Source organism: Anthonomus grandis, chromosome 8 (assembly GCF_022605725.1).
Source record: "Anthonomus grandis grandis chromosome 8, icAntGran1.3, whole genome shotgun sequence".
NCBI classification, from domain to species: Eukaryota; Metazoa; Arthropoda; class Insecta; order Coleoptera; family Curculionidae; genus Anthonomus; species Anthonomus grandis.
Genome location: NC_065553.1, coordinates 7,981,238 through 8,008,816, shown reverse-complemented (window position 1 = coordinate 8,008,816; position 27,579 = coordinate 7,981,238). Strand labels below are relative to the sequence as shown.

General features: G+C 29.0%; 1 protein-coding gene across 2 annotated transcripts in view; it reads left to right on the top strand.

Annotated features, from left to right (window-relative positions):
• LOC126739916 (frizzled-2) overlaps positions 1 to 27,579 on the top strand; it is a 198,236-nt gene that overhangs the window by 54,652 nt on the left and 116,005 nt on the right. The window contains exon 3 of one of the 2 annotated variants that reach the window (XM_050445744.1): positions 6,610 to 6,648. The exons of the other annotated variant lie outside the window; for it this stretch is intronic. The gene's annotated coding sequence lies outside the window, so the exon portion shown is untranslated. The remainder of the gene's footprint in view (positions 1 to 6,609; positions 6,649 to 27,579) is intronic. 2 annotated transcript variants of the gene reach the window in all.

Below are 27,579 nucleotides of genomic sequence, written 5' to 3'. Positions count from 1 at the left end.
AATTAATTTGTATGTACACTTACATATATTGTAGATTATCCTCGTCAATAACGATAACTATAATATCATAATCAATATAAGAAATTCATAGATCCTTCCGTGCTTTAGAGTTTTTAAAACATACATAAGATTTGTTATAAATATTTCTTTTTTACATAAATATATCTAGGGTCACATAGTGCTAGATCTTAGGCTAGGTACGTGGTGTTCTCAGATTTTTTTAATTAATCTTAGATCTTTTTTTTTATTAAATTTTCCACTTTTATGTCGCTAATTAGTTTAAGATAAGCATTACTTAGATTTTTAACGTCCTATTTTTTTATTAATGCTACTTGGGGGTGTTTTTTAATTTCAATCATTTCACTTAAGAGTCTCTTTTTATAATTCTGCTGACTAGATAGAGTTTCTGTTTTTTCAAAATCAAATGGATGTTGAATGGATCTTGTTGTGCCCAACAAGAGCGGTTTTTGAATTACTGTTAATAAGTGTATGACGCTTTGTACTTTTTTATGTTCAGAAATTATATTCTTTAAATATCTAGAAGTTTGACCGACATAAACACTATCGCAATCGTAACATAGAATTTTATAGATTGCATTAGTTTCTAAGTCCTTTGGTGTTTTTGATTTTAAATTTAAAAAGAACCGCTTAGTAGTGTTTTCATTCTTAAAAGTAATATTATTATTATTGTCATTCAGATCTCTTGCAATCTTCTCAGAGAGATTACTGACATAGGTTATTTTTAAGATTTTTTTTCGGCGGTTTTAATCTGTTTTTTAGCTGTTTGATTAGTTTTAAACAATTAATTTATAAGGATAATCATTATTTTTTAAGTTTTTTTATTTTAAGAAGAATCTTTCTGTAATAGTCGATATAAGAAAGTTGTAGTGCTCTACTCTTTAAATTTTTTATAACATTAATTTTTTTTTTTTTAAAGAGTGATTAGAGTTATAGTTTAAAAATGTTTCTAAGAATGTTGGCTTTTGGTACTAATCTGTTTTTATTATATTTTGTTTAGTTCTAATAAACAAAATGTCAAGAAAAGGGATTGAGTTGTTGTACTTTATTTCGATCGTTAATTGCAGTTTTGAATGAAAACTATTAAATGTATCAAGAAGAACACTAATTTCGTCGGCAGGCACGCTAGTAATAATGTCATCGACGTATCGTTGGAAAAATGGTAATTTAAAAGGTAATTGATCAATGCATATTTTTTGAAGTTCACTCATGATGATGTTGGAGCAAATAAGTGATAAACAATTACCCATACCTAATTCAAAAACTTGTTGGTAAAACTGTCCATTAAAATTGAAATATTTGTTTTGAAATACGAAATTTAAGAGACTATATTTTTGTGTTTATTTTAAAAAGAAAAAATTATTTTCTCAACTCAAAAGCAATAGTTTTAATTAATAAGCCGCGTAAACCTGGTGAATTCAGACCAATAACTTTGTCCTCATGTATTAATAAAACTCTTGAGCGAATTTTAAAAAGTCGTCTGGAGTGGTGGTGTGAGTCTAATGGCATGTTTCCGACCTATCAGTTTGGCTTTCCTAGGGGTAAGAGTGTTAACGATTGCTTAGCACATCTTGTTTCAGATATACAATAAACATACTCAGAAAATAGTTATTTGGGAACATTATTTCTTAATATTCAAAGTGCTTATAAAAATGTTAATCTTTATGTACTGTTAGAAAAGCTTATTGGTTTAGGTGTTTCTGAAGGGTTTGCTCATAATCTTATTAGATTATTTACAAACAGAAATATTACCATAAAAACTGGTTAGAATACAACAGATTATAGGACAACATCTGCAAGGTTCGGTCTTGAGCCCCTTTTTTTTAATCTTTATACAGCTGATTTTCACAAGCAACAAATAAGATCTAAAATATTGCAATTTGCAGACGATTTTTGTATTTATTGTACAGCATACGATTGCCAGCTTGTAAAAATAATGCTAGAGAATTTTGCTAGAGATAATAATGGTTTTAGTATCTCTAACAAAAAATCAGCCTTAGTAATTTTCACAAGACACAATCTACAAATAAAAAATCAAATAATTTTAGGTAATACTACCCTTGGATAAAAGAACTAAAATGCCTTGGGGTATATTTAGACCAAAAATTGACATGGAATACCTATATAAATTATATCTTACAAACAGCTGAAAAGAGCTTGAATATTTTAAAATCAGTCACTGCCCGAAAATAGGGCTCGGATCTTAAGACATCTTTAATGTTCATCTTTAATGATCATTTACTAGATCGTTGCTGGATAGCGGCTCAATGTTTTATGGTTCTGCTACTAAAACGAGACTACTAAAGGTTAATCGTATACAACATAGAGCTTTGAGATTAGTCACAGGCGCTTTAAGATCCACGCCTATTAAAGCATTACTGGCAAAGACTAATGAGCTACCATTAGAGATAAGACGAAAAACTTTTGTAGAAAAACTTTTGATTAAAAATGTGCAATATCAGAATAACCCACTAATAGCTAAAATTCATAAATTGGGTATGTCTAATTTAACTAATAATTGGTTAAATAAAAAGAGTCCTCCATTGGCTGAAGCTTATACTGAAAAAAAAACCTCCATCAATTCATTAATGAAACAAATATACTATGGATGTACGAATTACCTTTTGGGGTTAATTTTTTTGACCCCGCAATAATACTTTCTACATTTACGAACTGTCAAAAAGCCAATTAAACTATCCTTAAGGATACTTTAAGTAAATTTCAAAATTACTTAGAAATATACATAGATGGGTCAAAAACTGCTGATGGCACAGGTTGTGCTTTTACTATTCCGAAAATTAATATTAAAAGAAAATACAAGTATGAGGAATATGCTTCTATTTTTACTGCAGAGGCATTAGCAATATTAAAAGCCCTCGAATTTAGTAGTGATGCTAATATAATTTCAAACTTTTTAATACTTTCTGATTCACAATCAGTTTTGCAATCACTGAAAAACGGACATAATTTTAAACACCCAGTTATTTTTAAGATTCGAGAGGCTATCAGTAAACTTAATAAACATAATACTAAGGTAGCATTCATTTGGTTAAAAGGATTGATAGGAAATGAATTAGCAGCTAAAGAGGCCAAGGAAGCAATTAAGACAGATAGGATTCTTTCCAAAGTACACTTTAGTGATATAGTTCCAATTATCCGAAAGAGGTCTTCCGAAACTTGGAAAAGAAAATATCTTGCATATTTAGCAAATACTTCAAATACATACACTTTAATAAAAGCGTCACTTAGCAGTTATAGTATGATTTCCAAATTTAACTTTCCAAGATATTTGACAACACCTTTCTCCAGATTTCTAGTGGGTCATGGTAATTTTAATAAATATTTACATAAATTAGGAATAAATGACTCATATATATGTAATTGCGACAACCCGTCAATTAATGATTTGAACCATATTTTATTTGAATGTAAAAATAATGTTGACGCAGTGATGTTTCTGCATAATAAATTAAAAGAGCTTGGCTTGCTCTCTATGTGTCATACTTAGCTTATGGCAAACGTAATTACCGACCATAGAATGGAGTCTATTTTCTTAAAATTTTTGAAATTATCCAAAAGGAAAATATAACTTGAACGTATATGCACTAGATTAGATACTTAGGAGATCCCTTTGTTTTTTTTTCTTATTGTTTACCGACATATCCGAGATTCCCTATATTTTGTCTTTTAAAAAATCCACTATTCTTATATAAAATCCATTATTTAAAAGTCCACTATTCCTTTTTTTATACTCTTTTTATTAGATACAATGTCATACTACCCAATAGTATAATTTTTTAAATACTATATTAGCAACCTGTTCTATTATGAATGAATGAGTTCCTATACTGGAAAACGTGGCAAAATATGCCAATCACAAGGCCAAAAAACGGAAAAAAATTTTTTCTCAACATATGCCATAGCTTCAATATGTGTATTTTATAAAAAATACGATTTTTAAAATGGAGTGGCAATTCATGATAGTTAATTTTTATTTATTAGCTGTTTTCCAGAAATCTTTGCCTTCTTATAAGAAAGTTGGTTAAACTAAGCTGCCTTTTTTTTTAGTAGTTCATATTTAGTATAACTTCTTAATTCTCAGTAATAGTGCAGTTTGGGTTCGGTTCTGTTTTTATTGCAGGTTCGTGTAGCAGTACCTATGTAGGTGTCAATGTAAATAAGTAATTCTTCCAAGTAAAAGAAAAATTATTATTTTTTTATTAAAGTTAAAGTTAATCATCTCTAATAACAGATTCGAAGAATAAAAACCAATATTTTCACACATCGAACGTAACCAAAACAATAAATATATTGTCGTAGCCGTCAAATAATTTTATATGGGAGAAGTCGTTTTGGTCTTCTGTATAGGATTACATCTTACAACCGGTGTCCGGGTATAAATTTCGGCAAAGCACAAGGAGGTATAGGTGTAAAATTTTGAAAGAGGATCCTTATTTATGACGTCATTTTTATCTTGATGGGTCCTGGCACTACGGGGGAGACCGTTTGGTTTATGGGGGATCGCTTTTGGGGTTTTATGGCCACATTTGTCTGGAATTTGTTTTTTTTGGGCATCTTTAAACATATAACAAAACATATTATGAGTATAAATATACTTAAAAAAAAATACGTAAATTATTAAATTGTTAATTTTAACTATTATAGGCCTTAATAGCGTTTTATTAGTTTTTTAAATTGGTATAAAATTTTATTTTTAACCATGTGAATATAACCAATCAGGACAGAAAGAGAAGGAAATTTAGGAAATTAAGGAAAATATGACCCTGAAGCAGCGATGACAATTTTTTGAAAGAAAATATTGTTTTCAAATTTCTCACCAATGATATCTGTATGAAATGTGTACGAAAGATTTTTTCGGAAAATTATTCTTTAAATTTTTATTTATTTTAACGATTTTCATGATTTTTGTGTAAAAAATGAAAGATTTTTAAATAATCATTTACATTATAAAATGGATAAAACGGTTAAAGGGTGCATACTAAAATTTATAAAAATAAATTGTTTATTAACAGGTTATTAAAGTGATGATTAATTTCAGCACCAAAGATTCAGAATATAATTTTACTTGACCTTCTATGAACGAGTAAAATTAACTAGAAAAAACTTATATAAAATTTTATGAAGAAAATAATTATAGATAAAACGAGGTCCACAATAACACATTACTACATAAAATTTAAAGTTTTAATAAAATAAACCCTAAACACTACTCGCATAAACTCTAATATTCCATCAATAGCTTATTGAACATATTTGAGGTATCATAAGTTTTGACACCATGAAAACGCAATCAAGCCTTTATACAAAGTTTGAATGATCCGTCTTTCTTTTATGATAAAGTTTTTATCAGCTTTTTAAGTTATTTCTAACAGAGAGATTTATTTTATATTATGGCAAATTATATATTAACGTTGAACAAAATTCTAGATGGGAAGATTTAAAGAACTAGATATTTTTATCCGGTTGTACAACTTACAATTTTGGGTATCAAATAGCCTACATGCTGCCAAAAGTTTAGGTTCAAATCGAACATTGAGCCCAAATATTTAATTTTCTTTTACAGTACAATTTTTCCCCATTTGCAGTGGTTTGTATATTGTCGAGTTCTATTGGATTTGGTCTTTAAAAATAAATCTGTATCTGTATTAAAAAAATCATGTCAGTCCTTGCACTTGGAGCTTCCTATCTACTATGCACATAATTTTAGTAGAGAAACATGTTCAAAAGGAAAGACAATTTCAAATAACTGCAAACTCAACTTCCAGTACGTAAATCGAAAGACTATGCATTACAACGCTTTTTATTCACATTTCGATAAAACCTAAATATAATTTAGAATTCAATTTTTAACAGTCCTTGTTACGAATTCTTGCTTTCGATTTTTTTTATTATTTTCAACAAGATGCCACTGATCTTAATAATAGTTTATTTAATTGTGGCATAATAAAAAGGATTTTTTTTTAATATTGGTTCTAGGTCAGGTTGGCAAAATAAAAAGTTTAAATGAGTAAGTTTAGAAGTTGAAGATCTCCCTCCGGCAAATCAAGTGACCCATTAATTAATTTATATAAGACTTGCAGAGCTTCTGAATATCTACTTGTTTGTAAAGATCTTCTGGGTACACACCTTCGGATTTACGACAAAGAAAATTTTAAAATTTACACTGCATATTTTCAAGCTCTTGGCTTCGCTGAAATTCTTGGAATCGGTGACAACAGGCATAACTCATAAATTGACCAAAAACCTGGTGATAGATATGATGAAAGAAAAGAATTTTGCAATAAAACGAATGTAAAACATAGAAGTGTCATAACTATTGGTGGTTCTGTAATATTATATTCACAACTAATGAGGCTTAATAAATTTTTTAAAATATTTTAATTTATGTTTTAAACACTATTTATAAAAATTAAATCTATTCTATCTATTTTTTTGTTTTCTCATTCAAAACTGTATTGTCTGGACAACGTTTTTTTTCCTAGGTAGTCGAGTTAGATATTAGTGCTAGAGCTAAATACACAAATTGGTTGTTTGCTTCTGTTTGTGATTTCTTATGTTTTTTTTCCTTAGGTTTTTCTGATTGCTTTGCCCTTAAGAAAACACGTTTTGGTAAGTACTATTCTATTTTTTCTACTTTCCAATTACAAAATATCCTGACTACCCTATCTTTTACAAATGATACTATTTTTAAAAGAAACATAAATAAATCAGGCAAAACTTCTCGAATTAAAAATTAGCGAATAAAAATTAATCATTTATACAAATATAATAATGCAAGATATACACACTGGTCGAGAGAACATTGATCCAGAGAAAAGGCGGAGATGTCGTACGTCATCGTAAACGGCTCGTATTATGTCCCAAGCCCAATTTGCTTTTAATTACCGATCAAATGGGCCGTTTAACCGAAACTAATTTGCTTTGCGTAAAAGATGATTTGTTTATATTTCGGTCGGGTTTATTGCGAGTGTTTAATTTGAATATCAGTCAGCGATTTTATTACTTTTCTTGGACGCATTTAAAATCTTTATCGAAAAGTGAAGACGGAGTGTTTGAAAGCCTTGTTGGAAATTTAATTGAATCTTTTTTTAATGTTTCGCCAGTTTGGTTAGGATACATCTGAATACTAAATGTGGCACAAATTAATTAAAGGGAAAAAGAGGACACAGCTTAAGGAATTATTATCTGTAGCTAAGAATAAGCAAATTTCACTAATTATATTATATTTATTGCCTTATCGATTTAAAATGCCAAGAACTGATATAAACAGTTGCAAAATATAGTTAAAAGGGTTTTTTAATATCTTGCGCTGATTCTTGGATAATAAATGCAAACTATACTGATGTCTTATTCATTACTCTCGCTGTTTGAAATCTTTGCGACTTGTATTTGTCTTTCCTTGTCCAGTTCTTTTTAAAATAGGAGTTTTAGTACGTGAGGGACTTTCAGTTTCTTTTTTCACTTGGACATCTTTGATTTCATCAGGAAAATTTGTTCATTAAATAAAAATATACCTGTGGTTTAAAAGCCTTTTACGGGTTTTTCCATAGCAGCAACATGAAGAAATGACTTGGAAAACACTTCAACAATATCATAAAATGACACACAAGTACCTGGATGATAAGTATGCCATAAATCGTACTCCTTTGCATACTTATGCTTTAAAGAACCATACAGTGCAGTCATGTGGCTGTAAACGGTGACTCGTATGGGATGGAAAACAAAGTGTTATAGTATTATTTTCTTTTGCTTTATTTATAGCAGCCAGTGTCCTGTAATTGTGATTATCAAGGATTAATAACATTTTTTTATACAATGATGTGTCACACGATAGGCGTTTGACATATCAAAGTGAGGTGAACTGAAGTTAAGGAGGTGATTGACAGAAATTTGTTAAATAGAAACGTCCCCAGTAGTATATCTAGAATAACATTTTTTTTCTTAATTAAGATTAAGCAGTTATTATGACTAATTTATTTTGAAATGAAAACACTGTATAAGTATAGTACTATACCTCTCATTCTATGGGTAAATGCATTCATAATTATCATAGAATAAAGGATCAATTTCCTTAAACTCACACAAGTACCACCTTAGAATATTTAGGTACTTTACACTGAGTCAATTACCATCTCGGCAAATTACTTGTTGGTAATTATACGAGTCTTAAAAAAAATTATTCTAAACAGTAAATAATAACACCAGACTGGAACAATAATCAGACTTCAGACGATCATGTATTAGATGAATCAAAACTAAGTGAGCCTCATTCCAAATTATCTCTTTTGAGTAATCATTCACGCAAGTAAAATTTATCATAGTTATTGTTCTAGCATCTAAATCCATTAATTTTTCATATTATCAGAAAGTAGGTGTATCAATTGAAACAGATTCATTTATATTCCCTAACGTGGGAGTTATCCTATGTATTATTTGCTTTATTTGTATGGTAATAATGCCTGACAATGATAATTCATATTTGAATAAATTCTTATGATGAGATTTTTTTTAAAATCAAGTTCCATTATTTTAAACGTATAAGAAGTTATTGTCTAAAATGAATCACTCTGTGTTAGACCCACATCTATTTTCCTTACACCCAACTAACCAAATAAAGCAGTTCCGTGGCAGTACGTGGGTGCGAGAAATGATGCAATGTTGTGTTCTTATTAAGATTCAAGTTGTCCCTTATAAAATTAAAGTTGGAATGTTTACATAAGAGGTAGGTCAGGTAAACATAACCCGTTTTAAAAAAAGGAACATAATTCCTTTAAACAGAACCGGATTCAGATTATTTTGATAAGGTTCTAGCTTATTTAATTTATGAATATAGTTATTGAATATTGCTCCTTAAAGAAATATCGATTTTTCTTTTTCATCATACATTTTATTTAAAACCTTTTAAGTACGCCTATTTCATTCTACACGTGAAATAAAATTTTACTTATAATAATGGTCAAGTACAGCCCTTTCCTTTACACAGCCCGCACACAATCTTGACTTTCGTCCACTCGAATAAAACGCTCAATCATTTAAATAATTAAAAAAAAGGGGCGCGTCTTGGGTACGGACTTAAGATGGTACCTTTTTGGTACCTTCCGCTTGATGAACACACAAAAGTGCGGCGGCTGTCACGTTTGACAGGTCCTTAAACAGTCCAAACGTGAAGGCGGCGTCATTATTTTTTTTTTTGTTTCGGTTTTAAAGCTCATTGTGCTGGTGGTTTGGATAAATTTTTTTTTGGTAAACAATGACTTTTAAAGAAAAGTATATGCGCACTGAATGTTTTTTTATATGTATGATCTTATACAATAAATATTTATAGCCTTATTAATAAGCCATATATTTTGGCTTGGAAAACACTTGGCCTAGTTTCTAATATTTGCATTATGTTTAACAGTCTATTATGTATTGAGTTTTTTGAAAGTAAATATTGACAAAGCCACTATCCAGACAGCACAAACACGTTGCATGCATAGGCCCAGAATATCTAATTGGCATATCTGTTGCATATATTAAGAATATATTTTATTCATATCACTGCAATATATATTTTTTTTAAACATATCCTGGGCCTATCTAGTAATTTATACAGGCTCACAAAATATGGGAGCTGGGAAAATGCGGTTTGGAATATGTGTCATAAAAATTGGAAAAACTAAAACCCCGATATTTTTGTCAAGGAGTGCATTATCCCTATATCCCTCCCACCTCAACATTCAAATGAAACCAACCCCTTTTGTCATAACTTAAATTAAGGGTCTTTTTGAGTAGTATCCATCTACACAAGAAAAATTGTCCTATTTACTACTCAACGAAACCTTGAATTGAAAGTTTAAAAGAGGGTACATATATGATGGTTCCATAGTTACACCAATCTCTCTAAAAGTTATTTTATATTTTAGGTACAACTTTGAAAAAACATTGATGTTTTTTTGTTTGATTCGCTTGGCACATAGCATACAGCCACTACAATTATGTAAAAATCATCAAAAAAAATTATAAGTAAAACCTGTTAAAAAGTATATAATTTTACAGCCAAAAAATTTACAATCACTATGAAATGGTGCTTCACGTTTCTAATGGGTTCAAATACTTAAGAAAAGTGAAATTTTAAGATGATTAAAGGCGTGCCTGGTCGATGAAATGCGGTAGAAACTGAAAAATGCATTTTTAAGTCACTTTCTGACGTTTAAACCCATCTGAGATCCATAAATTCTTGACGATCACTATGAAATGATGCTTTTCATCTCTAGTGGGTTCAACTACTTAAGAAAAGTAAAATTTCAAAATGATTCAAGGCATGCCTGCACCATGAAATGCGGTAGAAACCAAAAAATGCGTTTTTAACCCATTTTCTGACGTTTAAACTCATCTGAGACCCATCAGTCCTTGATGATCACTATAAAGTGCTGCTTTATATCTCTAATGGGTTTAATTACTTAAGAAAAATTTAATTTCAAGATGACTAAAGGCGTGCTTGCTCCATGAAATGCGGAAGAAACCAAAAAAATGCACTTTTTACCCACTTTCTGACCCTTAAACCCATTTGAGACCCATAAGTCCTTGACGATCACTATGAAATTTTGCTGTACGTCTATAATGGATTAAACTACTTATAAAAAAAGAAAAATTTCAAGATGATTAAAAGCGTGCCTGGACCATTAAATGCGGTAGAAACCATAAAATGCACTTTTTACCCACTTTCTGACCTTTAAATCCATCTGAGACCCATAAATCTTTGACGATCACTATGAAATAATGCTTTACGTCTCTAATCGGTTAAACTTCTTATAAAAAGTAAAATTTCAATATAATTAAAGGCGTGCCTGGACCATTAAATGCGGTAGAGACAAAAAAATTCACTTTCTACCTACTTATGACTTTTAAACCCATCTGAGACCCATATATTCTTGACAATCACTATGAAATGGTGCTTTACATCTCTAGTGGCTTCAACTACTAAAGAAAAATGAAACATCAAGATGATTGAAGGCGGGCCTGGACCATGAAATGCGGTAGAAACTAAAAAATGCTTTTTTTGACCTTTATACCCATATCTGAGACCCATGAATCCTTGGCGATCACTATGAAATGGTGCTTTGCGTCTCTAATGGGTTCTAATGGGTTCAACTACTTATAAAAAGTAACATTTTAAGATGATTAAAGGCATGGCTGGATTATGAAATGCGGTAGAACCACAACCTTTCATTTTCGTTTATCGGCAAAAACCTTTCCATATTGAGTAGCAAGCCTATCGAAGAAAAAATTGTGGATATGTTGTCATTATTTGAATGGATGCTTCTTAGAATAGGATGAATATGAGGTTTTACTCTTTTTTCATTATCTGATTTACGGTAGTACATAAGCCCAGTATGTAAGGTTATCTGATTACATGATCCCCCAAAGTGATGATGACGTTGGATCGCTTCGAAGCAAATGTGTCAAATTTTTAGTTTTGCAAAAAAATATCTATAATTGGTTATGATACAGAAAATCTCCACTATGTTACCGATATAACTAATGCATTACCCTTTTGCAGTAATGCAATGTAGGAGTAATGCAGTGGTCATTTTTGATTGGATTTGGGTGTCCTTAAATGTAGCGCATAAAAAAATGTAACTATACATGGTGTTTTCATTTTTATATTATTACAATACTTAATAAAATGGTTTTTAATACGATCTTTTAAAAATGAAGGTTAAAAATCTATATTTCACAGTGGGGACCACTTTATAGGTTCCAAAAAGTAGAATAGCCCGTATACATGATTTTATTACTATGGGAGTGTAAAACACAATAATTTTTCGATAAGTATGCGTGCTTTTTAAACGTTGAACTTAAATCTAAAAATATTCATTGCTAGATATCTTTTAGCTATCTGTAGGATGGTCATGATATTAAGTTTGCATTCCTTTAACTATTATTACAAATTAATTATGTAAAAATACTAAATGTCGCCTAAAAGTCATACACTAATATAAAGCAAAACTAACGCGACTCTTTATTTACCAACCCCATCGCTATAAAAAGGAAAAGTCAGTGGAATGGCTATCTTAAGTCTAAAGCATGTTTTGCTTTTCTGCAGCTGTCATAAACGGCGAAATGGTGCGATTTTATAGCGCTCAAACTATTGTTACATTGCGGTACGTACACGGAGCCATAAAGTCCCAGCCAATTATAAGTCATGTCGGTGTAACTTTATGTGGATACGTAAATCAGTGACGTAGATAAATTTAGAAGTTTACGGCGTTTGGCGACAAGATTTCCAAGTCGTTTTCCTGTCTTTTGTTCTTTTTGCATCGGAAATAGGTGCTTAAATGTAGACATTAATCGCTGTTTGTTGCTGGGATTAAGTAATTCTGTTGTGAGAATTGATTTGCATTTTGTGCTTTATAGGTGTCTGGGTCGGGTAAATAAAACAACTTTTTTTATAGAATAAAATATTAGACTTGCTTTTTTAATTTAATTGTATAAAAATTCACACAGTAGGCTACATTAATATAGCATGAATCAGAATTGCACTAAAAGGAACAGACAATAGAGAGTCATTTGCACTAAGAAGTCTTTAAATTAAGATTAAACGCTATTAAACAAATGGTAACGTCGAAAAGTGGCAAGCTGCATACAACAAGAAGTAAATATTTATTACGACAGCTATATTTTGTAGAGTTAAGTAGTTAAAAGCCATTAAATTTAACAAATGTCAAGTTTGATGTAGATGAATATCAATTTTAACATATTATAACAAAGTCCAAATAGATAAACCTAATATGTATCTAGAAGACATGAAGTAGAGCAAGACAGAGCAAAAATTAAACAAGAAATAAAGAAAATTATTTGCATCAAATTTCACAAGCTCTATCTTTGAAAACTCAAAAAATGGTGACTAATTGCAACATACATTAAAAAGCGGGTATATGAACCAAAAGCACTTAAATAAGATAAAACCATTTAAATTGAAAGAAAAAAAAATCTAGTAAAAAGAAACAGAATGTTTAACCCAGTTTTAGATAAAAATAATAACCAAAAAAAAACATGCTAAACAGCAGAAGTATTTAAGATCGAATTCCTGAAAAATTTAACTTTAAAAATAACTTGGTCATAAACTGCTGCTTAGCATCATAACCCGTTAATTATTGTACATTTTTAAATGACTGGTCAATTAGACAAATAAATATATTACTTTAAGTAGCCTCTTTAATTTTGGCTTTTTTTACCATTTTTCAATTCAAAACACGATAATCGCAGATTGATAATAATTGCACCTCACAAATTTATATTCGGGAGTTTATGTTCAAGGATAAATAAATTGAGTTCCCTGATGCCTTTAAGCTATCTATTTACCATAATCCAATTAATTCGTTCCATAAAAGAAAATTAAAGATCTACTAAAAACATGCCATATAATACCAAAATGGCACTTTAAGAAAGTAATAACGAACATAAGAAAACTATAGTTATTTATAGTTAAAGTACCGAGGATAACACATACTTTACTCTAGGTAAACAGTTAACTAGGAAAATATTAAAAAGATTAATTTGGCAAAAATATATGCAATGGTTATGGTACCTGGCACCATGCTTTTAATATGGAGCAGATTCTTTTTGCATACTCAAAGCTAAATTGCTTAAATATTTTTGAAATAATTCTAAATATCTATGTCATTTTCATTATTACAAAGAATTGGTTATTGTTACTCTTGAATCAAATATTCTTATCCAGGGAAACCAGGGAGGCATCTAGGGGCACGTAATTCATCAGGTGGGTTAATTAAACATGCCAGATTGATTTATTTGACATTATTATTTTAAATCTCCTAGAATAATAATCTATATGATTATTATCTTACTTTTACTTATTACATCCCCTTTCTATTAAAAGGGTATCTTAAACAGCATCAAATTCTTAATCCACCTTGGCGTAATCATTTTCTGATATCTTGTATTGTTAGGTCGAATGTGTGGGTTGCTTTAACTACAATCATTTGTACCATTATGGTAGGATTATGTATAGCAGCTTCCATAATGAAATTATATCAAATTTGATTTGATATAATTCATGGGCTTTAACGACCCCAAGATTTGAAGTATTTCAATCAATCACAAGTTTTTGTCACTTAATTGATAATATTTCTTATGTGCTTGTATGAACTTAAAACCCAAAGTTTAAAATAAATTAGTTCAAATGAAACTTTGTTTTGTTTTAATTGTAAAATGATTTAATTTCTCAAGTAAAGTAAAAATATTTTTCTTTTAAACTTGGATAAAGTAATAATTTTGCAAATAACAACATGTCACACTTTATTAAATTTTATTCAAGTATATGCATCTACAGCTGGTAGATCAGAAAATATAATAAAATAACTAATAATAAAGAAATTTTTTTAGCAATAGATGATCTCAATACAAAAGTCATTACACAGAAAGCTGGAAACATTGTGAGAGTCTAAGTATAGGGAGAAAGCAATTAAATAGAAAACCGATTAGTCCAATTTTGTAAAGAAAAAAAACTAATTTTTAAAAATACATTTTAAATTACTCTCTAGATGATTAGATACATATCGCTCACCCTTGGATAAATATGCTGAATAATTGATTACATAATTAAAAATAAAAAATACTGTAACATTATAAAAATGATGAAACCAACCCAACTGATATTTCTTTTGACCAGAACCCAGTATTCTAATGTTACATTGATATTTAAATGCAAACCAGAAACATTTGGTGAAAATCTAGATAAATTTGATATAATAACACTAATTACATTGACAAAAAATTGAAGTCACTTAATATATTGCCTTCTAGAAACATAGCAAAAAATTAAGACGGCCCATAAAAGAAAGAACGAAGTAGATGAACGACGAGATATCAAATCTAATGAGGCAGCAAGGACAAGCCAAAAATATTGATACACACAAAATACGAAACACGGTTATTAATGAAATTAAAAAAAAATAAAGAGGTAAAGTAAACAAGTTTTAAAGATATTAAAAACCTGCATTTTAACGACGAAAAATGTATACTTCTGCACAGAAAAACGAAGATGACTATGAGAATAAGAATAAAAAACAATACTTTAAATAATTTATCTGAATCCCGTTTTACTATGAAAAATCAGTTTTATCTACTTAATAGAATCTCAGTACCATTAAGTGTTTACACCAGCTTGAAGACCTTAAGCTGATATCTAGATTCGCATTTTTTTTTCCAAGAAAAAAAACCTCTGAAAGAAATTTTATTCTGATGTTCTATTGTTGATACATTGAACTGTAAATTGAATTAAAAAAATTAAAAAGAAGGCTCTACAGCCCATTTTCAACAGCACTTATTACAAAACAGGTACAATTAGTTCCGGATGTAGTTCCTTAAATTCTTATCTCACTAAGGAAAAAATTAAGAGTATTTTATACCATATTTTCTATGAAAATTAAAATACTGTAAAAATATTGATTTACTTTCGAATTATAGACTTGTTAGGAAATCATGCTCAATATTTATCATATTCAACTCTAAGGAAAGCCTGTAGAAAACAATCGAGGGACACACAGCGGAAATAAAAATCAATGGAACTCCGACTAATAACATTAGGTATGCCGACGATACTATTGTATTAGCGGATAATTTCGAAGATCTTTAAAGATGATTAGATCGTTGGGTTTAGCCAAGAATATGGATTTAATTAAATTTGAATATCAAAAACATTAGAATATTAGAATGATGAAAAAGTAACAACTAAAAATAAAAAGACTATTGAAAGCGTTGCCTTTTTTGATTTAATAATTAATCATATAAACGATTAGTCTATAGAAATTGAAGTATGAATTGAAATAACAGGTGTAAACTTTAACGGACAGAGACAATGAGTTCAAGAGAATTCAGGAGAATTAAAATTCTGAGTTAGATTGGAAAAATCGGTAAAAAAAGAGAGAAAAACGTTCGTCTTAAAATCAACTCACTGAAAAAAAATTAACATTATATTCTACTTTCCTTTTAAGCTTTTATGGTGACTAATTCTTTTTCTGAAACAACAAAATAATATTTTATATTTATAATTAACTACTTAAACCGTGTTTTAACTACATAGGATATTAAATAGCTTTTTTGCGCTACTAAAAAAACCTTAAGTAGATTATGATCCTAATTACTGCAACATCGCCTTAATCAATTAGCTTTGGTAAAATAAACATAACGGAGCTACCAGCATGGTATGATGAAACTTAAAAAATTATACGCAATAAAATCTAAATTGCAATCCATTAAAACGTAAACAGTGTAAAATATAAGAAAACGCCATCATATATGCGTTTCCTGCGCGGGGAAGTTATCAGCGATAATCTGCAGGCTGCTTGTCAACTTACCTGACAACCACTGAGATAATTAATAGTATTAATTATTGCAGATAGTGATCGGATTCCGCTGCATATTAAGTTAGCAGCAACAAAAACTGGTTATTTTTCTTAACTCGAAACGGCTTATTTTAACTTTTTTTTCAGTTGACATGTCTTTTCGATTTACTTTAGTCGATGTTGGGGCGTTGCGTGATTTTTTTTGACGGTAGCACTAAATGCGTTTTTTTTTATACAGATTAAGAACTTGATTTAAGTTAAGTTTCTGGGTGACACGTACCAGTCGTGGTACAAACAAGAGATTAAGGTATTAACTTTCATTTTAATATGGCATGAAATACTTAATTACCTTTAATTACCGCAATGAACGGTAATTTTTATAGGTACTAGATTTTTTTAATTGGATGCCAAAACGGTAAATTAATGAAATTATTTAGAGACACTTCAAAATAATAATAAGTGCATAATTTGGAAATTGGAATATACGTATATTAAACATATAAAATTAGCATTACTTCTGATTTCTCTAAAAGTAACGATTTTTATATAATTTTATTAGATACGATTTTTTCAACATAGTAGTGTTTTTTATTTACATATTATGCGTAAATCCATGTACCAACAAATTACACTATATTTAAATGAACTAAATAATGAATCTACCTATGCAGAAAAATCATGAAATCTATTAAGCCAAAAATTATTACAAATAAAAATTAAGCAATATACCTAAAAAATAATAAGTATTTAAAAGAAAAAATTAAAAATTAAACAATAACTTCGATCACGTCGCTAGATATGAAAAATAAGGCTACACCTTCTAAACTAAAGACATATAATCTAAAATGGGTCTAACCGACTCTAACCACCACTATTCGAAATAACGGTTGCAATGTATTAAATGACATGAAGAATATCACAAAATAAATTCCTTAAAGGAAGGTTTTTGTACCATTGCAATAATAAATTCATCACTTTTGATTAATATAATAAAATTTGAGCAGTGAATGCTCTAGTATATTATTATCATTCAACTTTAATATAATAACTTGTAGCCAAATTATTAATACAAGTACAATTAACTTAAGAACTAATCTAAGAACTGCACGTAATATTAAGATCAATAAAACAGTAAGTTTAAGCTTATTCAATAAAAAAGTATTGGAAAAAATAGGGTCAAAGAATTAAGATAAGCCGAAGGTTACGTACATCCAAATCAGAAAATTCTATTGTAAACAGATGGATAAAAAAATATAAACAAAGACATAAAAAGGAACGGTACAAATGGTACAGAGAAATTTAAACAAATACTACTTAAACGCATAATGATACAAATTTACAAAACAACACCTCTAGAAATATTTTTCCAAGATGTATAAAATAATATTCGATTTACTGCAATTGAGGTAATCTTTAGCCACATATCACATTAACATGTAACTAACTTTTTCTTGTAAATATTAAGATACTTTACGTATATATTAACGTATTTTCTGAGCACTGGATAAAAAACAATTTTTCCCCATAACTGAAAGCTTCTGGCACATAGGTGACGGTAAATACTATAGATAGATGGTAAATGTATATTAACAGGGTGCGTCTATCTATACTTTCAATGATAATAACAATCATTAATTTTAATAAACAAAAACAGGGTAACGAACCCCTTTAAGTTATGCATTTAATAACTTCTAAATGCTTTTTACCTTTATTATTATAATTAATTACTAAGCCTGTGCCTCAAATTCTCTAAGGTTATGAACCCTATTTTACTCAACAAAATCATCAAATGTTTAAACCTAAATAAATATACCTGATACTTAAGCTGAACGATTGCATTGTAAATTTTGATCTTAAATTGGAAATTAACTTTTACTATACTCCTACATACTATGCTTCTAGTTTTTTAATTGATGATAGTAACAAATTTGTTTTAGAAGGGTTTTGAATTTTCCAACCAAATAAAATGCATTTATTAGTCTACAGAGCGTTTTTATTTTGATGAAAAGCCTTGAGGCAATACTAAGATTACCACGTAATAAAGTTTACTCTTATTTTATATTACAGATCGTAATTACTAAAACCTTATTTTGATTATAAATAAGCCAAGTTACTGCGTAAATATCAATAAAAGACGCAATAAGAGAGAGCTGTTATTTTCCAAAACTGCGCCCTTTTATGAGCCCCGGGAAATCTGGGAAATGGGCTTTAATCAACGTCATATTGTTGGAAAGGCGCCGGCTAGCCGAGATTTTACGTGTTTTTCATTTGATGTGACAAGGTCTGGTAATTGTTGCATATTTATATAGACTATTCCGCCATATTATATTATTTTTCTAAATGTATCACGTCTCGTCTTTTAAGATTATATTTTTTTCGAATTTAAAATTTACTATGGTCTAAAGTAAAAGGATTTATTAAAATACTAATGTAATTTATTTAAGGAAAGGCATGTGTGTAATTCTTTTTTTAGAGCAAAAAATTATTAATTTTAATGCCAATTATCATTAATCATTGCTGGTAAGTAAAGTTTCATTAGAAAAGTTAATTCTATTTTTTCTGCCAATTTTCAATCAACTTTTTATGGCCATAACTACACATAATACGTAAAATGACTTAGATCTTTAACCGATTCTTAACGACCAAATAAAGTATAGCTCATTTTTATTCTTTCTATCGGCGGTTTTTTTATATACCTTACCTCAACAAACTCAAAAAATCTACACATTTAATTTCTTTATTATCAGTATAACATAGCAACCTTGGATTTATTTGTTTATAAATGATAATATCCCATAAAAGTTGGGGATCCCTCTGATTAACATTGTTAGGAAAAACAGAGCTGTGGATTTGGATTTACAGTAAGACCCTTAGCTGCAGATATCAAAGTTATATATTGTTGAGTTGAAATTAGGTTTAGAAGTTTCACCGTATTCTGAATTTTCAATGAATGATTTTTTTAAAAAAGATACCTAAACTTTAAGCAGTTTTATTCACAGGTAATAAGAATATCAAAATAAATATTAATTTGATAAAAAAATTTACACACTTTACGAGAATAATTAGTTTGAACAGAAAGTACTTAAACAGTGATGGTAATTTAATTTGCTTGCCAAGAGATGTGTCTAAATATATTAGAAATTATAAAGTTTTTTCGATAAACTTAAATTTTCTAGTTTATTCTAAAAAAAATATTTCATTAAAATAGGTGGGATTTTTCGCATAAAAATTTATATATGAGAAATTAGATTTAGTTGCATCCTAATAAAATTATTAAACAAATTTATGAAATAAATTCAATAAACTGGAGATTATTTTATAATTACTTGGCATAATTGAAAAGGATCAGGTGCTCTTTTTCTTTAAACCTTAAAACTGTAAGCTTAGTTAAAGAAAAGAAATCATAACACGGATTTAGAAATAAAAAATGATGAAAAATGCCACTTTAAATTAAAATTTATTATTAAAAGCTTCAAATTGTATTTAAAGAAAAAACAGTTTTTGCAAGAAGTAACTTTTTTAAACGAAGGGTGTAAATAGTGATGATGTTAATGTGCCAAATTCCAAATTCCATATAATATTTCATAGGATTTACAAATTCCTTTCTAGATTTTAAACACCGCCAAATAGTAATTTTATATTTAAAGTTTCTTTTCTTTAATGGCTTTAAATTAGACATTATTACCCAGGTCAATATACTGATTACCCTAATAACCCAATTTCTCTTAAAACTCAAGAAGCTAACCAACATGTTTCTCAAGATTTTGCCCTGCATGCCAGTACCTCCAAAAATCACTGTTTAACCTTAAATCCAAATAAATGTCATGCTCTTCTTTTCGGTAGGATTCAGTGTATAAGGATGTGTGATGTTATAGGTACAAAAATTGATCTAGATATTGAAACGATAAAATGTACAACTGTAGGTAAAAATCTTGCTGTACTATTGGATGTCAATTTAAGATTTTGTGAACATATTGACAATTGCATTAGAAAGGCATTTTTAAACTCAAAACTACTTTATAGTGAAAGACATCTACTTAATTAGAGCCTTGGAGTAAAGTTCTTTGTGATAGTCTTGTATTGGCTCACTTTACTTATTGTGATGTTATATATGATCATGCCTTCTACCAACCGATTCAAAGAGTGTTCAATGCATCCAGAATTGTTGTGTAAGATTGATAAATAGAATGAGAAAGCATGATGAAGAGGTGTGAGTGATGACATGCGTAAGATAAAGTCGTTGGATAGGGCCAAAAGGAGAATAGCCCTAATCTTTTGATATTTAACAAAATTTTATTTAAGAAATGTGCAGGGTACCTACACCAAAAAGTTAAATTCAGATGACACTTTAGTTACTGTATGTATACAAAAAATAATGCCCTATTTTGTAATTTAGCCTCTGTTTAAACGTAGAATTAAAAGTTTTTCTTTGTAAACCTTGTGCTTCATGTGTGACCATACTGAGAAGTCTAGGGGGTTTAAGTCTGGACTTATGGACTGACTAGGTGGCCAAACAAATTCACTGCCACGCCCAATCCACCGGTAAGAAAAATGTTGAAAAAAAACTGAATTTAACTGTTGTTCAAGGAAGTTTAAATCGAGGGGCCCATTCAGATTAGGAGGAAGTTCAAAAGGACCAATAAAAAAAACAGATATCACACCACACCAAATATTTACCTTGAATTCATGCTGAAAATGTCGTTTCTTTAGAGCATGTGGATTTTCCGAGTCCCACAAATGATTTTTTTTCCAAATAAAAACACCTCGTCTAGTAAACGTCGCCTCATCGGTGAAAAGAGGGTCATAAAGAAAATCCTGGTTTTCGGATTGTTTATCTAGCATAAATTGAGGAAACTGTAGTAGAACTGGTAAGTCTTGAGGTTGCAAAGTTTGGACAGGAATATAGTGATATGGACGGAGATTCTCTTTCTTTAAAATTCTCCATATAGACGATTGGCTTATTTCTGTTGCCGTAGTAGTACTGAGATCTAGATTTTTCGAAATACGAGTTAAAGCCTCTTCTTCATCATCGACGTTGATATTTTTGGAGCACTATTTAAAGTTTTAGGACGAAAACACTCTGTCTGAACAGTTTGTGATTGGGTTGTCTTCGATTTGGGTATAATTCTAAATACCTCCTGGCTGCACCAAGTCCACTATAATTTGACTGAGCAAAAACGCAAATCATATCACGCATTTCACTGTTGGAATATTTATTAAGACGTGGCATTTTCTTATTTTAGAATATTTACTACAAATAATACACTCTTACTTAGTGCCAGTTAAATTGTCATATAATTCCTTTACACGAAAAACTGATAAGTGCTGACACAAGCCTACTTGAGAAAAGTCAATGTAATAACGGTGGCTTAGGATTTTTTATGCTGAATGTTTAAAATGCAAATAACTTAAAAACTGATAGAGTTACATGAAATAAGCAAGAGTATCTGTTTTATTCAAAATTGAACTGCCTTTTAGGTTTTCTAGTCGTTTTAGCCATAACTGGTTAGACAAAAAAGATATGTTGTAATTTACCTAAGTAACAGGGTGTAACTAACGCCCTGTATAAATAATGCTAAATTCATCAAGAAATTCGTAATTTTCATGTCAAGACACATAAAGTCGCCAATTTTCAAGATGATACTGCTTAAAATCACAAAATTATTAAGAAATTTCAAATTAACATTCCAACTTTAAATACCCTGTATCTCGTAAACCTGCAACATCTGTATAAGACATGTTAAGCTTAATTGCTATATTTTGGTATGCAGTATCTCCAGTTCAGAGATTGCCAATTCTTAATGAATCACTCTGTATATTATATGAGCTTGTAATAATGTAAGCCTCTGAATTACTAATAAAACTGCACTTGTTTATGCGGTAAATTATTAATAACTGTAACTTATAAAATTTGTTCCAGTGAAACCATTTTACGTTGGGACTACTAGCATTTAATATTATTTAAGGCTTTACATTATACAAAAATATTATACCATTATATAACAATACTATTAACTTCCTAGGCGAACTTACTCTAGATAAACTCGAAAGTGAAGTTAAATTAAAACAATAAAACACAATCCTTTAGAAAGGAAAAATACCTCGAACAAAGCCATCATTACTACTGTTAGAATATTTATCTGTTAATAACACTCAAATTATATTTAAAAGAATCCTTTGAGGAAACAATGCAAAAATCTTACGCAAGAAATATGAATTCGGCGATCTAGAGTTCGAAGTTGAAAAACTTGCAGCCTCGGATATCAGAATTTTCAATGACTTATCATCTTAAACTGCACTGACTTAACTAAAATATAAATAAGAGAGTAATATTCACGTGTAACAATATATAAAACTCTTAAGTATACTTCCCTTAATTTTCTAATTATGTTATTAACTTACAGAGTAAACTGAAATCTGCTATTAGATATGCTGTAATATGTAATAGATAAAACTCACTAACAGATAAGGCTCTTAAGTGATAAATTTGCTCCGAACTTAATACTGAAGCATTTATAGAATCAAATTAAAGCTAATGTTTACAAAAAATACAATTTTTTTTCTCTCCTCTTTTATTTTATTTCCGTTTCTAATTATCTTATATTACATTTACACATATATTTATTAGAATAATCTTATATTCGAATATATAGTTTTGTTCATATAGCTAATAATTATTACTTATTATATTAGTTGTATGGTTAAGATAGGAGGCATGCTTTAACTCCGCACTGTAAATTATAATAAATACATCATTATTAAACATTAATTAATAAATACCTGGCATAACTTAAAATGAGCAGGTGCTTATTTTCTTTAAATTTTCAACTGTAAGCTTCATTAAAGAAAAAAATCTATAATACGGGTTTACAAATAATAAAATAGTTAAAAAATTATCAAATATCGTAGGCACAACATTTGTTAAGTGTAATTTTAAGGTGAAATATATTAATAAAAGATTCAAGTTTCTTTTTCTTGAATTGCCTTAAATTATACATTATTTCTCAGGTCAATATACTGATCACCCAAATAACCCAATTTCTCTACGCCTAATCAATTATCCAAAGAATTATTCAAAGAATATCGTCAGTCATTTGGACACAGCAGCATTATACCGTCAGGCCGCACACAATGACTTTAGCGACACACACAATTGAAACTTTAGCCGCTCGCGTTGTTCATTTGTTACGAGCTAGAGAAAATGTCATCATCAATCATTGTTTTGAATGTTCAATTATTTTTAAAGGAGAGTTATAATGAATATGGCGTATAATTAGGATGGCTACTGATGGCCGATTCATCATAAATATCTAAGAAAAAACTAACATATTTGAGAGTGACTATTCGCAAGTTAAAGAGATTAAACTTAAAGGTGAAAAAGGTTTTTGATGGTATAGAAATTTCGTGAGAAATATCGCATTATAGGCAGAGGCCTATTTATTTAGGCTTAAGAAGTTTAGTAGGCCGGTAAATATGAAAGAAAAGGAGTTTTTTAAAACCCATATTATTTTTATTATCGTGAAGAAACAAAATAAAAGAGAAGTAAACCTAATTACTTATACAAAAAAGTTGAAATTGGGCACTTAGATTCGGGATAGGCGCGCTGAGTGTTCTAAAAATCCGATTAGTATGCTGGCAAAGGGAAGTTTTATTCCCTAAAAAAGAGAGTTGGAAAAAATGGATTTTAACGACTTTTGATGCTTTTTACCCTCGACCTGAGTTTTTCTTTTAAAAGTGTATTTTTGAAATTTTTTAGGTGATGTATAATATTTTATAATATGATATTATGTTTTTTTCATAAATAATTAGGAGGATTAAGAGCTATTCATTTAAACAATATATTAATAAATTATTATATATTATTTTATTTTATTTATTAAGTCTGTAGCATACAAGCAAATAAAATACAAAACTAGTATCCTAATATTACAATAATAATTTAAACTTACTGTAAATTAACCAATAAGCAATAACAATCTAACTAAATTTTTAATTAAATTAAATTTTACGCAGCATTGTGTTACAGTATCACATAATAATTGCATATATCTTAGCTAGATCTAGGGACTTAATTTTCAGTGTATTTTTGAATTGTAACAAATTCGTCACAAAAAAAATCCAGGATAAAATCATTACAATGCAATTAAGAGCTTTTACCATTCTTACCAAAGGAGAGTTCTGGTAATAATTCGTTTTACAGTATAGAATACACAAGAAATCATGATGTCTTACTCTAAGTACAGATACATTAAATATAATTTTGGAAAGGATGTTTGTAAAAATTTAACAAGTTGTTAATAATATTAAATAATGCTAAAATATCAGACATAGTACGTATTGGAAACGAGTTTTGTAACATACAAACATTAAAAATGTATTCTGGATTTTCTCAAGTTTGTTAATGTTCTTTTTGTATCCTGGGATCCATATTACTGATGTAAATTAACTAGAATGAAGCATTTGATATAACATTTTAAAGAACGTCCGTTGTGATATACCCTGTAGAATAAACAACATAAAAACGTATTGTTAACCCATATCCACAGGAATGTAAAACGCAATATCCGTGGTACTCTAGTTTATCTTGATACACTTAGAATATTATAGATTTAGGTATAACATTAAAATACTAATAATAATAATTATCAATATTATTAGTATTACTTTGGTTTTAAATAAATCGTCAGTATGAAAAGACATAACCAGTTTTTTTTTCCATTATTTAAGTACATTGCCAAGTGGGCACAAGGATATTCAAGGTTTTTTCTTAATTTAACTAATACATTTTGAGGAAAAAATATTTTTTGAAAACACTGATTTTTTTTCTAATTATTTGACACAATGTCCATAACTCAAAAAACTTAATAGATGCTATTTTGAAAATTTGTACACATATTCCCTGGACAATTTAATTGGATACCTATTTTAGCGTTTTTCCAAATTCGTATAATATTTTATGGATTTTTTTTTTAATTGTTTATTTTTTAATTATTTGACACAATGTCCATAACTCAAAAAATTGAATAGATGCCATTCTGAAAATTTGTACTCATACTTCCTGAACAATTTGGTTACACCTATTTTAGCGTTTTTACTAAGTTGTACAAAATTTTGAGAATTTTTTTTAAATATTTTTTTCTATTTACTTGACACAATATCCATAACTCAAAAAATTTAGTAGATACTATTTTCAAAACTTCTATATTCCCTAAACAATTTGCTTGGACAATTATTTCAGCATTTTTCTAGATTCGTACAAAATTTTAAGAATTTTTTTTTTAAATATTGATTTTCTTTTTTAATTAGTCGACACAATGTAATTAGGTCAAAAAATTAAAGAGGTGCCATTTTGAAAATTTATATACATACTTTCTGGAAAATGTGGAAAATGTGGTACCTTAAAATAAATCGGTACAAAATAAATAAGTATGTTACACTACTAAAATACTACCAATAAAATAAATAGGTTATAATAACCATTGAATACCCGCTTATCCAATCTATCAAACATACGTTGAGTGTTCAGAAAAAAACAGGAATTTTTAAATTTCTCAAGGTCGAAAAGTCTAATTTTCAATTTTCAATATTAATGTTGGTACACATGTCCCTAAAACATGATAAAGTAGCTTGCTAACACTGGCAGCTGCTAAGATTAGGCGTGTTTTTATGAGCTCGACGATTTTCGTTTGTTAAAAAAATAGATCAAAGAATTTGTATCAAATTTTGCATAAAAAATAGAATAAAGTGTGTGAAATTTTAAGTAAAAAATTGTAAACATAAGTATTATTAACCTAATATGAGTTGTATAGTTTATTGGCAAATGAAATGACCGCTTAAATGTAGTAATCCGATGAGCCATTATTGTCCTACTAAAGCATCTGATATCTCTAAATTAAATATTGATGCCTATTGAGAACTTAGTGAAAATGACGAGTTTAATTGAATTTTAATTAAGAAGTTACCCATATGTAACTTTCTACGTCTGTTCATCCACAACCAGTTCTTTAAACGTACAAAAAATTTCTATTTTTATAAATAACGTTTAAGCACGGACTATAAATCACATAAATTAAACTTTGACAAGACCAGAGATTTACAAGCCATCCTGCGAAAATGAAAACTTAGAACATGAAGATTATTGTATAAAATTTTTAATGATAAAAATAACTTTTGAATAAGTAGTCTTATATATTCATAAAACTCAATTAAGTACCCAGAACATCATCCGAATTGTTTGCACTATTAATCTTAGTAAAAGATACAGCATCTAGGTTATTACCTATATTGTTTCTAAGAAAATCTTCTTTACCACCAAATATCATAACAGTAGATCTTGAAGAGTTAAATTTAAAGTTATATTTAAACGAAAGTTGCATAGGAAGATGATTAAAATGCTTTCGAACAGTCTAAAAAAAATTGTTTCGTTGAAAATTTCTTATCTTTTATAAAAGCTTTTATTCAAATTCTAAATAAATTTGTTCCATATTTTAACTACTCTCTGTAATTATTCAAATAACTTATATGGCATTAAGACAAGATTTCTATAGCTATAGTTTTACCTCAAATTTTTGACAGTTAATATTTACCCTCTTCATATGCATTTCTTTATCAGATAAGAGTTTTCGATCAAATTTACGAAGAAAAAAATGTATGCCTAATAATAAATGCACTTAACCCATATTATATTTTAAGCTCATTTAATCCTCTTTAAGATCTAGGACAATGGCTACAACAAAATGCAGACAAGACTCTTGTAGACACACGGCGACAATGATAACATCAAAATAAAAAGAGATAAGTCACACAGGTTGACAGTGAGCGAACGAGCATAACTTCGAGATAGAGATAAATTAGTGGGCGCTAGACCAGAATGTCTAAATGGTCGAATGTCTATAGAATGTGTTGTAGGGTTGTCTTTTAACTCAAGATTTTAAATAATGGACACTTTAAAGTAACTGAAACTCATTTTGATTTCTAGAAATAACATAGCTGCTTATAAAAATAGAATAACCCTTGATTGAATATTATAAATTGCAAAATGTAAAACTAACAAACATAATATGTTTTAGTCTTGTTTATCCAAAATTGAATCCAAATATTATATGCAATATATTAAAATTAAACTGTGAGCCGCCTCCGTTAATAAAGTGAGGAAAATTTTATTGAACCTCGCCTTTGGGCTCGCTAA